The sequence below is a fragment of the Ammospiza caudacuta genome, chromosome Z, assembly GCF_027887145.1.
Source record: "Ammospiza caudacuta isolate bAmmCau1 chromosome Z, bAmmCau1.pri, whole genome shotgun sequence".
NCBI classification, from domain to species: domain Eukaryota; kingdom Metazoa; phylum Chordata; class Aves; order Passeriformes; family Passerellidae; genus Ammospiza; species Ammospiza caudacuta.
In genome coordinates this window covers 36,973,687-36,991,684 of record NC_080632.1, presented here as the reverse complement: position 1 = coordinate 36,991,684, position 17,998 = coordinate 36,973,687, and the positions used below count along the sequence as shown (strand labels likewise).

The 17,998-nt window shown below is 37.8% G+C and overlaps 1 protein-coding gene across 2 annotated transcripts in view; it reads right to left on the bottom strand.

Annotated features, from left to right (window-relative positions):
- Positions 1-17,998, bottom strand: part of TTC39B (tetratricopeptide repeat domain 39B) — a 78,221-nt gene that overhangs the window by 33,500 nt on the left and 26,723 nt on the right. The window lies entirely within an intron of this gene.

Below are 17,998 nucleotides of genomic sequence, written 5' to 3'. Positions count from 1 at the left end.
GGTTTAATCCCAGATGACAGCCAAGCCCCATGCAGTTGCTTACTCACTCTCACACTGGTGGGAAGGAAGTGGAAGGGTAAAAGAGCTAGAAAATTTGTGGGTTGAGATAAAGGGAATTCAATTAGGAAAACAAAAGCTTTACAAACAAGCAAAGCAACACAAGGAATCAACTCACTGCTTCCCATGAGCAGGCAGGTGCTCAGCCATCTCCAGGAAAGCAGGGCCCCATCACACATAATGGTGACATGAAAAGACAAATGCTGTCACTGTGACTGTCCTCCCCTTCTTCCTTCTTCCCCCCACTTTATACACTGAGCATGATGTCATGCTCTGGTCTGGAATATCCCTTTGGTCAGCTTGGGTCACCTGAACTGCAGAATCACATAGAATTAACTAGATTGGAAAAGGCCTTTGAGATCAAGTCCAATCTACAACCAAACACCACTGTGTCAGCTAGGCCATAGCACTAAATGCCACACCCACTCTTGATTCTTAAACATCTCCAAGGGTGGTGACTCCAGCACCTTCCTGGGTAGCCAAAGCCAAGTCTTTCTTTCTGTGAAGTAATTCTTCCTAATGTCCAACCTGGACCTCCCCTGGTGTAGCTTAAGACTGAGTTTTCTTGTCATGTCACTGGTTGCCTGTGAAAAGAGACTCATCCCCACCTGGCTACAGCCTCCTTTCAGTCAGTTGTAGAGAATGATAAGGGCACCCCTGAGCCTCCTCTTTTTCAGATTAAACAACCCCAGCTTCCTCAGCCACACCTGATAGCATTTGTGCTCCAGACCTTTCAACAACTCCACTGCCCTTCTCGTAACACACTCCAGCATCTCAACATTCTTCCTAAACTGAGGGCGCCAGAACTGGACACAGCACTTGAGATGTGGCCTCACCAGGGCTGAGTACAGGGAGATAATCCCTGCCCTACTCCTGCTGGCCACACCATTGCTGGCACAGGCCAGGATGCCATTGGCCTTCTTGGCCACCTGGGCACTGCTGGCTCATGTTCAGCTGCTGTCAGTCACTTCCCTGAGGTCCATTTCTGCCTGGCCACTGTCCAGCCACTCTATTCCAGCCTGGGGCACTGGCTATTGAGGCCAAAGTGCAGGACCTGGCACTTGACCTTGTTAAACCTCATTTTGTTGCACTCCACCCATCGATCCAGTCTGTCCAGGTCCTGCTGCAGAACCCTCCTACCTTCCCAACAGCTCATCGATACTTGCACCCAATTTGGTGCATCTGTGAATTTACTGCAGACATACCTGATCTGCCAATCCAGACTATCAATAAAGATATTTAATGGGGCTGGGCCCAACACTGATCCCTGGGGGACACCATCAATGAGCAGCCACCAGCTGGATGTGGCACCATTCCCCTCCACTCTCTGGGCCCGGCCGCCCAGCCAGTTCTGAACCCAGTGAAGGGTGCTCCTGTCGAAGCCGTGGGCTGCCAGCTTTTCCAGGAGAGTGCTGTGGGAGACAGTGTCAAAGGCCTTGCTGAAGTCCAAACAGACAACATCTACCAGTTGATTCACCTGGTCATAAAAAGAAGCCAGGTTGGTCAGGCAGGACCTGCACCTCTGAAATACATGCTGGCTGCCCCTCTCACGTGCCCTCCCAACCTCCTCACCAATGTGGCATTACAGAAGGTGGAAAAGGCCTTGGCTGTGTGTGAGCCCTGCTCACCAGTTACAAAAGCTTCCTTGTATTATCAATCCCATGTTCAGCACAAACCCAAAACACAGTCCCATACCAGCCACTGTGAAGAAAGTTAATGCTACCCCAGCCAAATGAAATAAAAAGGATCAGAAAATTGTGCTCTACTGAATGTTACAGCAAGATAATAACGTTACATTACAAGGAGAATAAAATGCTACTGTATTACAGTCCTGACACTTTAGGGATTTTTTTTTTCCCCAACAGATAGCATTTTTGATAGCATTTTTTAGGTTTTCCTCTCACTGCTATTTCAAACTTCTTTCAGGAAAAAAGAGGAAATGTTGTGAATCCCAGCAATAGTTTGTGTACTTTAAGTTTGATGATAAACTAATGAAATTATTCTAATTCAGTGGGAATATACTGTTCATAAGCAAGTTAATTATTAGCAACTTTAAGTAGGTTCTTCTAACAAGCTACTTGGAACCACAACAGAAACAAAGCATAAGAATACAACCTGAAAACCCCAGACATACCGGAATACTCACTTATTAGGACAACAGTCCTCAAGATGAACACAAAACAAAAACATTATTAATTTAAAGCATCAGAACAGTTTACAACTTAAGTTCCTTTCCTTTTTTCCCCCCTCTGTAGATTAATAGAAAAAGGGAGCATAACTACCAGCCTAAAAAAAGGAAAAGTCAGTGCATTAGTATTTAAAAGTTATGTACACATGAGTAATGAGTTAGGCAATGACATGCATCTCTCTACATCAGGGTTTAGTCTAAGAGTATTCCTGAAAAGCCATTATATAGCTGAAGTTGAACCTTAACTTGGTATATGTGGCTGTCTTTGTATTTGCAGAAGATTTAGTAAGCTTTTAACAATCACCCCAGGTGCAGTGATTTACCAACTCTTCTCTTAGAAGGGGTTTCAGGAGGTACTGCAGAATGGGAGAACTGCAGAAAAAAATTTACCTGTAATCTACCAGTGCTTTCCACCTTTTATATTAAATCTTTAGGACTGGGTCCCACATCACCTTTTTAACATCAGCTAGACTCAAGTGTTCAAGCAACACTTTACATGAATAGGGATTGAAGAATTTAGTTCTTAAACTTCTAAAACATTTTGTTGGCTTTTTTTACAACACGGCCAAAATAATCAGCCTTATCTGATAAACAACACTGAATTGCCAGCAAATTGGTTTCGTTCAGCTGTTCTAATCAAAGGTAGCCTCACTACAGTTACTAAAAATGTTTGTAATGATTAGTGAGAATAAAGCAAAATTTTAAGTAATAAAGACCACAAAAAAGTGAAACTAGCAATAACTGTTTTAAGATAATAATATTAAGATGCAAATCTGACACAAACTAAAGGAAAAATAAGGTCTTCTAAAAATGCAGGAAATATGGAGAAAATGCTATTTTGAGTACAAGTATCAAGAAAACAAGATGCATTACAATTAAGAAAAAATTTTCCCAGGACATAAATACTGTAGCCAACAAGTGACCCTTAACACTTAGAGGAGCTAAATCAGAAGGAAAGTATTTTAGAGGCATTTACTTTCATAAACTTAAATAAGTATCACCTCGTGTGTGAACTACAGTATCGGCAGCAAGAAGCTACCATATGTAGTACTCTTCTTGAATAGCATTTATCCAAGTGTGTGCTGGAGTATTTACTGCCAAACTAACGATGACAAAAACAGCTTTAAAACGGATTGCTCTCAGTTGGTTCTTGTCTTCTGGAGGAAGATTGTTAAGTCAAATAGTCATAATATGCTGTCAAAATCTGATACTGTCACTATACAGAATGTTTATATGCTTCCTGAAGTAGATCTTTGCCTTTGCAGCAATGAATTGGTTCAAGAAAACTCAATATTGAACTGCTTATATTTTACCATATCAAAAAGAGTAACTATCTTAAACAGCCACAACATGACTTCTTAACAGGAATTAACAGTTGATCCTCAGTAGAATCTATCCCATACTTTCATTTTCTTGGCTAGAAGGCTCTGACTATTTTTGTAAACTGCTCTACTTCAACTTTAGTGATCCCTGGTAATGTCCAAGAACAGCGATAATTTTAAAGTTTTTTACTTGACAGGAATCCTTTTCTCTTCCCTCCACGTACCAAGGGAACTATGTGCAAACCACACTATGCTTTTTCCACACACCTGACCCTGAGCTGTGTACTTCCATGCCTGCTTAGCATAAAATAAACTCAAATCCAGCCCTCCCATGCAGAGGGCCCAGGGCCTGCCACTAGGGCTGAAATGCCCCAGCCCTAGAGATGCCAAAGCAGGCAAGGAGAAACACCCCTCTACAGTTAGGGTGAGAACTGCCTCCCTCCCATAGGCCTTTGCCGGCACATGTTAATGTCTTGAGTTCTATTAGTTTGTACAGTTGTTCCACCTCAGTTCAGCCCTCGTTCACCATATCTGTACATTCGCTAGAATGTTCTCCCCTCTCCTGATCCCACTTTGTTGCAGTGTTCCATTCCTATTACTCTACTGATTCCCCTGGTTGGCTGTCTCTGCTCTGCACCACTTCCACCTGTTCCCATTGGTCCTTGACCCTCCGATCAACCCCTTTTTCCCACATAAAATTCTGTGCCACTCAGCCCAAGTTCATCTTTGTCCCTGGACCCCCTCCAAAGCAATAATCAGCTTTTGGATCTCCAAACAAAGACCTTCCCCTCTTTTGTCAGCCATTGTAGCAAGTGTGCTCTGGACCCCAAGAGCGCTGGTCGCTCTCAGAAGAGCCTGCTGAAGCACACTGCTTCACTCCCAGTCTCCTTGGAAGACTTTCTCCCAGCCAGCATCAAAAGCTGGACTAAAATTACAGTATCAAACATCACAGTTTACAGGTCACAGACATAATAAATCATCACTTCATGTTCATGTCTGGCATAACTTCACACTGCAAAAATGCACTTGATGTCCTCTTGCCTGGTTTTACTATACAGCAGAAATCCAAAACATTTGAAAAACTGTCACCACCATATTACTACTCTTTTTTTAAACTGAAATGACTCAGACACCTTGTGTTACTGCAGCAAAAGTCTGTTCCTGGCATAATTCTTTTTGCTGTGTTTTCATTTTAAACGATGCTTCAGATTAGAAGCATGTCACTAGGACAAGAATACTAACATCCTTATTTCTGTAACATTTAAAAATCATACATTAAGAAAAAGGTAATTGTTAAGGAACAGGTTCTTTGTTGATTTCTGTCAGTCCTCAAACATGCAAACACTGGAAGTCCTGTCATAGTCTACTGTTACTTCAGTCTCCGTGAAGGAGAAAGAGGAATCCTCCTTTGCTGTGGCAGAGACTCCTTCTGCCTAGCTCTGTAAAATACTATACAAACCCCATATCTTTTATTTTCTTTGACTATTTTATCTTGACATGTGTCAATTCCTCTTGTGATTAACACCTTTCCTCTGTAAGGTTTCACATTCTTTCAATAAACTTTAAGTAGAAAACAGACTGTGTGTCTGTGAGTAATAGGAAACATCTCTATTATGTTTATTTAAGGAAACACCAGTGAAGTATGGCTCTTAGTACCTTTTTAATGTTCATCCAAATAGAGGGCAGTCTCCTGTGTCTGAAAAGCTTGCAGGATTGCTTATCTCCTCGTGAACACTTTTTTTCTGATGATTTGTCCTTAAAATACCTATTTTAAGGCAGCATTTGATGTTTTTATATGCACAGCTAGCAACTGCAAAATTTGAAATGTCCAACAGGAACCACTTTCACATAAAGACTAGCATAGACCCATGTGTATTCACTGTACCTGAGCAATCATACAGACAACTCAGATATTATTTCTGTCTGGAAATATTTCTTCAAATAACTTTCTTCATGTTTTGAAAGCACTGGACTTCTCACCACTAAGTTTGTAATTTTAAAAGAAAAATGGCTTTTGCATCTTATCCCTCTCATGCATCACTCATACACCCAACAACAGTAATACTTGTTTTCTGTCTAGTGCTGCACCAAAATTTAGATTCAATCCCTTCTTAAAGGACAGCATTAGATGCTATCACTTTTATTAGTCATTTGCACAGACAAAGATGCAGCACAAGTCATCACACAGAAGGTGAGAAACTTGTAGAACTACCTTCCTGTAACAGAGCAGTGGGTTGCACTAGTGCTCATGGCAAAAGCCCACCAAGAGCATCATGAAATGAAGCAAAATTACTTGTTGTAAAATCCTACTGAGATAGTCTGTTAGATCTACATTTTATGTTCTAGAGTTTTTAGTGAAGTATGGCTGAAGGTATTACAATCCGCGCACATAGGAAACGTTCAAAACAGCAAATGGAAATAGCTTTTTAGTTGTGTTGTATTTTCTTATACAAGGGATTACTCTATATCTCACAAGTGAGAGACTTCTGTATGCTTTGCTTTAAACAAATACAAGCAGAAATGCACAACCTTTAGGAATAATTCCTGTATCAAGTCTGAACCTAAGGAATTCTCATCAATGCACATTATTCTGAGGGACAACTGACATATGCAAGAAATTGCACACAACCCTCAATCCCACACAATGCTACAGCTGGCATATGTCTTTCAGTATCTTGTTGGACAGGTACAGGACAGCCTCTGAAGGGTCATCAGGCAAGCCTCATGAAGCTAAAATTTTCTTCTTTCGCCTATAGGCATGCATACCTTTCACCCAGAGAATAATTCAGAAATGCAGAATCAAATTGAGTAACCTGTCTCACAGCTGAACATTTCTTGCTGCAAAGATACTAAAGTATATTACGTCCCTGATAATTCTGGAGAAATATAAGATCACGTGATCAATATTTTTAAAATGAGAACAGAAAAATTGTTGCAAACTTTTTTATCATTTAATCTAAAACTCTGTGTTCAACACCATTTATAAACACACAACAGAAAAATGGCTAAATACTGTAAGAAAAATGCCTTAAGGCATACTGCTAGGCATATGAAACAATTTGCAATTTATATAAAGCATTTCCTCTCCTAGGCTATTACCATTAATACAGAAAGTCTTCAGTCAACTGGTCAGTATAGTAAACAGTAACTTATTTTACCCAGGTATTAAATCCACTAGTCACACCTCCACAGCAAATTCTGCATTCATGATGTATACACTCCTTCTTATGAGAAGCATGAATTTTAGGTAAATAAAATATTTATGGTAAGCACTGAAAAAAAATTTCTTGCCAATGCAGGCAGACTTTACTCCTTTGAAGGCTCACAGTCTTCAGTTCCAGAACTTCACCAATGCATGCAATATTCTGTATGCTGACCACTCACTTAAAAAAAACCCAACTGGCAGCAAAATTATACAAAACTGTGTTAGCCAAATTTGAAAACAGAAAGAAATTAGTTTAAAAGCCTGGTACAAAAAATGTACCCAACATCACACAAATTTGAAAACAAAGAAACAAACAAAAATAATAAAAAATCTCACCAGCAAACACACAACTGACAAAACACCCCCTAAACGGTCATTTAGTTTAAATTACATTAGGTTATGTAGCTTGGTATTCAGGCAAAACCATCAGGGTAACACACTTATTTTCACTTATTCCTCCCTTAGGACTTCCTTACACTGTATTTGAAATCTTATTCTATAGCAGAGAGAGACAAACAACATTGTTATTACCCAAGCCCTTCCCTGGTACTACCTTCCATTTGAATTTTTGGAGACAACTATCCGCCCACAGAGCTGGTAATACGCACAATGCAAAGACCATGGTAGAAAGCAATTCAGATTAGTATTGTTGCATCTCCCTCCTCAACACTACCTCACTATGAGATAGCACCATTTAGCCAGCTAGTTGTATCTTTATCAGTGAATTTCGGGATCATTGCTGCAATACTAACGGACTTACCCATACAATCCTTTGAATGATCAAGCCAGCTCACCACTAGGCCATTTTCCTTCCTTTAATACCACTGGGGGTTTTGTTTCATTGCTTGGGGGTTTTGTTTATTGTTGGGTTAGGATTTTTTAAATAATTTCTTCTACCTCAGATTACAGTTGTGGCAGAAAAGATGATTCAGAGCAAAAAGAAACAGCAGCTAGCTGATATTACACATTTGTATACATAAAGAGAAAGAATGGAAAACTATTTTTCAAAACAAACAGCTGTGGAAAAGGAGTGAGAGCTCTCAGAAAAACAGTGAGAAGGGAAGAGATAACTGAAGGAGAAAAAAGGAGATAGCTGCTCCTATTGAAACAAATTATTATTAAAATAGTATGCACCGAAATCAGCTGAGAATTACTTCACAGTTTTTATCTATACTTTAGCATTGTCAAAAAATGGTGAGGCTGATAGCTTTTCATAGACTACTGGAATTTCACTAAGAGAGGACTTTATTTGATCCATTGCTATACATTAACAGGTATAATGTTACATGTAATGTAGCAACAAGGCAAGGGCAAAGATGGCAGATACAGCTTTGTCTTACAGACCAGAAGCTGGGCATAGGAAAAACCTGCTAGTATTTTAGGAAAAGTGTTTGCCCTCTCTTTCTTTTTAGAACTAGAAGTCTCAGTCTTAGCCCTTCTAAACTTAACAGATTTACCTACAAGTGACAACGTTCTATTTTAGGAATTATTACTGCTCACAGCAGCAGTAATGCACTACAGGAGTACTGCAGTGGAGGCGATGATTTTTAGCGTTGCAGGAGGTTGAAGTTGTGTAGGTGATTAGAGTCATGGGTTTGGGTTGAGGCTACTAGTAGGGCCAGCCCTGTGCCTGCTTTGCAGGTGGAAAGTGTTAGTATGAGGATGGGTAGGATGGTAGAGGCTGATGATTGTACTTGGATAGGTCATATGGCTAGGGCAATGTATATGGACAGTATTATGCTTTCCAAACATAGTAGGGCTGAGATTAGTAATGCTGTCTTACAAATGAAATGCATTAAAAGACCACCAAACAAACAAAACCTTTCTCTACAAAAAAACTTCCTTCTTAGAAGTCTCATCAGATCTTGAAATATTAATGTCAGATCACCATGTGTCAGGAGACAAATGTTTATTTGCTTTATATTCTGCATGTAAGTTTTGTTTGCAATCTCCAACTTAAGAGGGCATGCACTGGACTGTCTTCCAGTCAGAAAGCAGCCCAGCACCCAGAGTACTGTCTCATGGTAATCTAACAACTGACTACAAGAAAGCGATCAAGAGGTTCAGCCTCCAAATATTTCAATGACTGAGGGAATGGGGACAGATGATGAGACAAGGAACTTTCCTGGTCGTCTGTCTTATTAAAAACATGGATTTTCCTTATCAACATATCTCTACCAACACAGCATCTGAATATCACAAGAAAATACTGATTGGTGTATATCCTCACATACTACTCTACAGGGGCAACAAAGCAACAGAATAAGCAGGAAGGAAGAAAATCTAGGCAAAATTGACCATCTGCTTGAATCTCAGGTGCCACAGGATCTAGTGCCAAGATGAAGCTCATCTTGCTGGCTCACCATCAACCCACCACTGCCAACAGAGTCTACTACTCCGAAAATAACACAGGCTACACTTTGAGCCACTTTTGTGTCTTATCTGTATTTTTAAAAAGAAACATGAGCATAGCCAAATGTTCCAGTTTTTGACGGATCATTATCCAGATTCAGTAAGCCAATAATCAATTTACCTCAAGTCAGGTGGTTTTTTATCATCGGAGAAGCGTCAGCAGTTTTATATGACAACAAGTTCTTCAGTTCAACAGCAGATTGCATTGCACATGGACAGAAAGAGAGACCCAAATTTACCATAAGGACTCACCCATATTGTGAAAGCAAGACATGTCAATTCCTTAGGTTACTATTTACCCACCTGAATAGGCATACACAGTTCGTCTGATCACTAAAATGATTACAAAATAAGCCTATTTAAGTCTTTTCAAGCCACTCCAGCATAAATTTGACCCTAAATATATGTAAGCTTAAAAACTGCCAAGAAAACAAACAGATCACAGGCATTTAGAATTGACCAAGTCCACCTGAGAAAGCAGAAAAATCAAGGAAGTGTCAGTACTGGTTTGCAGGCAGAAGAAAAATCCAATTTACTATTTCTATTCTAAATTTCTATTCTGTTCAACACTAATGGGAATACACAGCAGTATAAAAGATTATCAGATTTATTGAAAGGGACTCAGTATTTTTAGAGGTAAGTTTTAACATGAGATCTTTGCAGGTAAACTGAGAATTTACTGTATTTGCATACTCCTTATCAGACTAACAGTTTGTATCAAATAATCAAGCTGAGGTCATTGTATGCAATATGATGTACAAAAATGATCATCTGAATATGGCAGAGAGCGATAGTGCCAAAACTTAATATATAGCATGTAGATACAGACAAGTAGATGTCCACCATAAAAAAATACACAATTTTGATCTGTTGAACATTTCTGCTAGAAAATAGATCCAAATAAGGCATACTGACAAGAAAATAGGTTGAGAAGGAACCTCCTTGGAGAGCTGGCATATACGAATAATAATGACAGCTCACTACAAGTTTTACATTAAATGAACAGAAATTTCACTTATCTTGCTATGGGGAAAAGAAAATCATGCTGCAAGTAGGACACCAGATCAGGCCAGATGTTTATGGGACTAACACTGCGTCACACAAATATTGGCCTAGATCCAAAGAGACAATTAGGACATCATGATCCTAGCAAGACACTCTTCCTAAACTTCAAACCAATTTACTTGTATTTATTACATAGTGAACTTACAGCCTGTGCTGGAGATATTCTGAACTAAAGTGTCTAAAAGCACACTGCATTATACTTAACACGCAATACTTTGAAAGCACTGCATTGCATCCCATGAAATTAATTATTTATGTTTAAGTAAAAAATTATATAACCTCAAATGGTTAAATGAGCACAGCTACCAAGAGCAGAATACATAGTCTATAAACGGAAAAAGTAGCTCTAAGTCTGATACTGTCCTTAAATTACCACATTTTAAAGAATGGCATCCCAAAATACACACCTTGCAGTGTTCTACAACCTACAGTATCTGAGCTGATTAAGCACTGACATCAGCAGAGAAGCTTCTGCTCTCTAAAAGCATTGTTCACCACTGTGAAGTGCAGAGGAGAAACAATTATTTCATAATTCCATTGTGAATATATAGTTTTCCCTTTATCTTCAAGGAAATCTATATAAAAATAACAATGTTGTATTTTGACATACATTCTAAAGCAAATTTTCACAGACAAAATCCCATAAATCTTGCTACCACATTCATGATTTCAAGAACTATTAGGCAGAGATAATATACTTACAGGATTAATTCAGTTAACTTCAGGTATGTAAATACAGTCCTTGTGTAAAAATAAGTGCTGCTTCTTTCACTCTTTTCCACCGTGTGCGCACACACACACACACCAAAAAAAAAAAAAAGGCAAAAAGACAAAGAAAAGCATAAAGAGAAAAGTGATTCTGTTTTATTTCTCAATATCCACGAGGTTTCATTAATGAGTTATCAAGCAAAAAGAATAAAAGTTTCCATGCCTGCAGCTGGCAACAGAGGCACTCTCCATAGCCGAATTCAAAAGAAATGTCAGTGAGAGTGGCAGCAGCTACAGTCAATGCTGGAAGCTGATGCCTCTGCAGGAAGAGGATGCTGGGAGATTCTACCAATCTGTGCTGCAGCCTAATTCTAATCCATCACTCCTAACTGCAACGGGAAAATGGGGACATGGGGAACGCAGAGTAATTTATATTTAAAGACAAAAAAGGAGTCACCTTTGTATTTGCTGAATACAAAAAAAAGAAAAAAAGGACAAAATTAAAGACAAAAAAGGAAAAGTATGCTAATGAAACTGCAGTAAAGTATGTTAAAGCAACTGCAGTAAAACTAGATCAAATATATGAGAGTTCATAGCAAGGAACACTGAAGAAAAATAAATAAAGAAAATCAGGCATGAGCTAGTTGACAGTACTCAAACATCCCTTTTTTTTTAATTAACCCTTCAACATTCTTTTCCCGAGAAATCCAAATTTTTAGCTAGAGTTCTATGACCAAAACAAATCACTAACACAGACAGCTGCTAAAAAACAATTCTCTTTATGAATATCAGCTGCCACAGAACAAAGCAGGAGTCAAAAGCAAAACAGCTACAACACAGTTTTATCCCCCTTGGTCTAATCTCTCTAGATGAGATATGATGAAAGTTCAATACAAGGGAGCTAAGCAGCAGAAAATTACACAATGTCCTCCACTATTACCTTCAAAAGGTATTCTTTAAAACTGTAGCAACTGAATTAATAGTATCTAGTTCTAGCTATGTTTACTGTTACTTACTCACAAAAATGAGTAAAATGGAAACTACAGGTTTGCATTTACTTATTTCAGGTGCATGCGAAATAGGTATCAGCAGTAATACTCCAAACCAATTTATTTAAACAATGTACTTTTGTTAAAACATTCTTATTTGTAACATACTAGGAAAGGATTACACAGTATTTTCTACAACACCTTTGGAACCAAGGGCTATGATCAGGTGGAAGAGGTTTCATGAATTTTTTAAACCTTTCAAAGAGATGAAATTGACACCTGTAATTTATGGACAATAGCACCTTTAAAATCGGGACATTCTACATTTTCCATAAAACTTGAACCAGCGGTGTTAAAGACCAAGGAGTTGAGAGATATATATCCAAGTTCTCCACCATGTCATTTGAAGGAGTACTTAGTATATTAACTGACCATTTGCATAACAATATTAGGGGCAGGGAAAGTAAAAGTGCCAAGATTTCTGTGACCTTGTTTACACATGAAGAACAGACAAGTTTTAATCGAGGCTGCCCAGTCACAAAGAAGTCAACTCAATTTCCCCACAAAACATAGAGTGCTCTGTTTTTAACATAGGATAAGGTTCAGACAGTCCACATCTGACGGCTCAGAAACTACTTTCTAGAAAAAGCTGAGTGAGTCAGGAGAACATTTCCACAGAGCTGACAAAAACAAGCCTTCTGTCTGCAAATACGAGCCCATGCTCAAACATTTTCCCCTCAACTGACTTAAAGGAAAATGAATACACATACACTAAACCTTCCACACAGACTGATTCCCAAAACACTCTGTGACAGCATTTAATCCTATGGGAAGGAAGGGGTGGACATGACATAACCAAATAAAACACCAAAGCAACACTATAAAAAAAAGGTCATTTTTTTGTTTGTTTGATCACTTAAACAGGAAAATCTGGGTTTCAGTCTGTTTTCCTTAAAAACAATCCTGCTTCTCAACACATTCTGACTAATTTATTATTTTTCTTCATTGATGAGTTAAAACTCATCTTTCCATTTTCTTGTCTAAAGCACTTACATCTTAATGGTTGCACCACAAATCCAAAAGTCTACATCACTTTCCAAGTCTCAGAAGTTATTCAGAGAAGGCAATTCCTGAGCTGCAGGGCCACAAATAGTGTTATGCAGTCTTTATCAAAGCACAGAACAAACATTATTTTCCTGAAAGATCTTTAAAGAAAGAAAACAGAGATATCATAATGTATTCCAGCATAATATCAAGATTCCAACACAACACTTAAATAGATTCCGTAAGTCTCCAGAAAGTCCCATTCTAAAAATTATGTGAATTTAAAGTCACAACGTTGATTTGTAATGAATGAACAAGCCACAGAACTGCAAAGAAATATTTATGCTCAAGTAAGACAGATTTCTTTTGGTGAACGTGAGATAACAGAAAAACATGCTGTAATATCTTTTTGTGCACCAGCTTTTAAGCAAAGCCTTGCAAAAAGAATAACAGAGTGTGGAAAACATGCAGAGTTTTGGGCACTTCTGTGGTTTTTTTGAATTTGGGTTTTTGTCTACCTCCTCTCCTCGGTTTCTAAGGAGCTACAAACACAAGTGGAAACACACATGTCAAAGTGAACAGAAGATCCCAATACAAACAATAGCACAATGTGGCCTGACATTTTCTACTGAAATACAAGCACAAAGAAATCTTAAAGCACAGGCAAAAGGTGTAGTGGGAATAAACAGGTGTTTAGACATGAAAATGTGTAACCATGAAAACGTGTAACCAATGGAAACCTCCCCAAGTTTAAAAATCTATAATCTTAGAACTGTTTGGGGTGAGGAAAGATTAGAGAGATAAGGCTGCTGTATCATTACTGCTCTTTCAAATCTTGAAACTCACAATATAAAGTAGCTAGTGGGTCATGTTTTTATATTTATGCAGCTATGAAAATATCTTCTAGACACAAAAACTGCCTTTACTCAAACTTTTTGCCAGTAACCTTGAAGGTCAAACATAAGAAAATAAAATATTGATGACTTAAATTGTCACAGCTGCTTCTCACCATCTCAAGACAATGCCAAAATGTGAGTTTAAACTTAGGAAGACAGGAACTGTCCCTAAAAGTTGTTGGGTTGCTGAATTAAAATTTGAATTTAGAGCCATTTCCTTAACTGTTCAATTTCATTCACGGACAAAACACTCACATGTGCAGGTGTAACTGAAATCTTAACTACACATCTAAGATTACAAGGATAACCTGCTCTAACTTCCTTAAACACTTCTGGCCCTTAATCTATCACCCCAGTAATACCACACAGAGCTGCTTTGGCAGGATCAAGGATTAACAGTACACGGCTTCGGTCAGGCAAAGAAAATGCAAAAGAGAATCAATCAAGTATGTCTCTTTCTGCTGAAATTGATAAAGACAAAAAATCCCAGGAGTTCCATTCTTGATCAAAAATCATCTGTCTGCTTTGCTTACAGAATGCAAGCTCCCACTCTTCCAATACTTAATGTTTTAAACACATTTAAGTGAGATCTCGCTCTCTTTCCACTGATGACATGACACAGGGTCTGGTGTCTAAAATTTCTAGAAAAATAGCACAACATCAAGACTTCCTCTGCATATGAGCTGCTTGAAGCCATCAGCCAGACTACTGCATTTCTTCCCAAAAACTATGACAGAGCATCTTCATACAGAGCATCTACATAACCACACAGCTATATAGATAGAGCAGTTGCTCTAAATGCTGCTATTCATTTACATAAGCCTCTGATATTGGTTTAGTAAACAAAGGCACTATCTTTGCCTTTATCTCAAAGAGAAAGACTGCATGGCAATCTAAGGCAGATTGAATTGACAAACATAAATTGATGGCTACTTATTCCTTTCACATACAGATGACATTTTAAGGAACAGTAAGTAAAATGAGATGGACAGAAATAGAAACAAAATTATAATTTCATGCATGTTCTAAACAAATTGAGAACTTCAGAGGATAAAATATATACAGAAATCAAAATAGCAGTGGCAAGGTCAGTACATGCTAAGCATAATACAGTGATGGTTAAAAACTGTTAAGAACTCAAACCGCTTTCAATCTAGTTGTAAAGCCAAAGACAATATAATTTAGAAAATTACACTTTGACAACAGAAAACATGAATATCTGCAAAGATTCAAAGAGATTTTCAGAATTCTCTATGAAGAGATTTTCAGAATTATTTGAAATTAAGGTAGCAGAAATATTTTGAAAAAAATAGAGAAGTAGAGAATTATCTTGTTTAGTGAGACTGAAATTAAAGTTGTAGTTTTTCCACAGTAAGATTTAGGTATTGATGAGGCATTTTTAGCAAGCATTACATAAAAGAATAAACCACACAAAATCTGCTCCATCTATGTATGTATATCTATGTTTTTGTATCTGTAGATGCTTGGCAGGCACTAGGTAACTCAGTCAAACACATCCACCGAGACCAAAACTTGGAAGGAAACACTCCAGTGCAAAAATGGTAAAAAACAGCCTACCACAACAAAACTTCTTGTCAGAGGCTTCAGTTTCCACAACAGAAACCACAGTTTGTCTCTAGTTACTCAGTCCCTTTTACAACAGAATATGCCAATCAAACTAGCTCTGAGTTAACACAAACAGATAATGATGAATTTACTTTGACATATATTCCACCTATTATCTTTGGAAGATTGAAGATGGTCTATGAAGTGTTGCTATCAAACCAGTACTTTCAAAACTCAGTTACTTTTGTTGGCAGAGAAGATATTAAATGCTAGTGCTTGCTTTAAGTAAAATAGCAGAGTGACCTACTGTAATAGTCTTCTTTACCTTTAGTACCAGTAAACAAAATTCACAGTAAATAACTCTGTTTAAAGGTTTCTTCATGTTTCTACAAAGCAAGTATTTTGTGATCATTACATGTTTTGGAGTTGTTGCTTATATCTACAGTAACTACCATGAGTAGAAGATGACAAAAGAGAATCTAATACATTTAAACCACTGGAGCAAAGACTGATTTTCTCCTGGGCCTGTCCTCAGACATGACAGCCAGCACATGGGATTTAAGGAAGGATTTTACCATATTAAGGTAACTTACTGCCCTTTCAACATCTAACCTGCACAATCTGGTATCTGTTGGTAAGCAATAATATTAAAAGAAGTTGAAGTCAAGTTGGATTAGAAAAACCATTCACTAGCATCTACTGGTGCAAAATACAGAGCCGTGTTACTCTATAGATATTTTACACTAAGAATTGCAGAGTGGTGTGTGAAATACATGAAGATCTGCTTGTTACACATTCTTTCCCAATTCTCTAAACCACCATGATGATCTGACAGAATCTGAACCAAAACTGATCTCAAAAGTAAATGTGAGCCTTTGTTGATCCAACTCCCTATAAAAAAAGGTCCATTTTAGTTAAATTCAATAAGATATAACTAACTGCAACAAAGGACTCAAACCAATGCCAGGCATCTTATAACAGAGCTCTAACAATGTCACCTTCCTATTCAAAACAAGGGAGAATGAAACACTGACACAGAAAAATTAAGAACGTGACTATTAACAACAGCAAAATAAAAAAAACAGACACAGCTTCCCAGAAACTTAAACCTCGAGCCATTCATTGCTTCAATATAGTAATGAAAAAACTACAATTAATTCTCTGTTCGTAGATAGAGAAAACTCAGGAACAACCAGTATGGCATTAGATTTAAAAAGGGCTTTCCCTCAGGCAAACTACTAGCATCATTTGAAAACTACAATCAAAGCATTTCAAGAAAGATAAGATGGAAGACTTCCAGAAAACATTCGAAGATTTTTTTTCAGTTTCTTAGCCACGTTTTTTTTAATAGTCATATCTTTGAAAGAATTTGGGAAAGGCAAGTCTAATCCAGTGAAGAATCCTGCCCAGATACAAAAAAATATACACATTCACTATGTTCAATGTGACAACACTGTTTTTTGCCCCATTAATATTCTCTCTATCATCTGTTATTGACTCTTCTATACAATGCTTATTGCAGATGGAAGCAATACTAGCCAGAATAAACTGACATCCTAACTTGTGTTATAAGAAATGTACCTGTAAGTCAGCTATGAACACAGAAGAGACACTCAGGAAGAACAAATTATTTATTATTTATTTTGGCTCTACATGCCAAAAATAAACAACCAAGCCCAGCTCAGACATCAACAGAAAACAACAAACCACTTTCTCATGGAACAAATGAACATTGGACAAATAGTCTCACATAGCATTTCAGAGTTACTCTTGTCCCTGTCCCAGGGGAGAACAGCAGCTGAAGAGATAAGTTACCCAATCATGGACAAACTGCAAGGCAGTGAAGGAAGAGTAAGTAATCTTTAAAATGAAGAATTCCCAACTTGAACATATCAGGTTCTTGTTTCCTTCTGAGTGTCAAGAAACAATGCTTAAGTTTTCTCAGTTTTACACAGATCAGACTTTACTATTCTAGGTAAGATACAAACAGAGGGTCTGGCAATATGTAAAATACAATTTTCCAAGGCCATGGATGTTTTGGCCATGAAGTTCAGTCCAAACCTACTGCTGGGTCTAGAAGTGTTTTAGTGATCTGAGGATATCAGCAAAAGTCCCTTCCTCATGTGTCTCATGGCATAAAAATGCAAGAAAATCCTGGAGAAAAACTAAAACCACTTACAAACAGCATAATGTGTTTTCATCACAGTTTAACACAGTTGTTGCTTCAGCATGAGATCTTACAACAGAGAAATGACTATATCACTTCATTAGGGGAAAACATCTGTGCAGCAGTATATTATAAGACAGAGCAACTTCCATTTTGAAAATCTTGCTTAGATAGTCTTACATAACGTATGATCCAAAATTTTCCCAATAACGTTAAGTGACTATATTTTTTCACCATGCAAAAATGTCTAAAGCTGTCAGTATGTAACTCAGTTACTAGATTTCTGGTTTAATTCCTTACAATTGTCACATTTGTTGACAAATATTTCATCATATATATCAACCTACTCATACTTCCATTTCTCAACTCTTGAGGACTT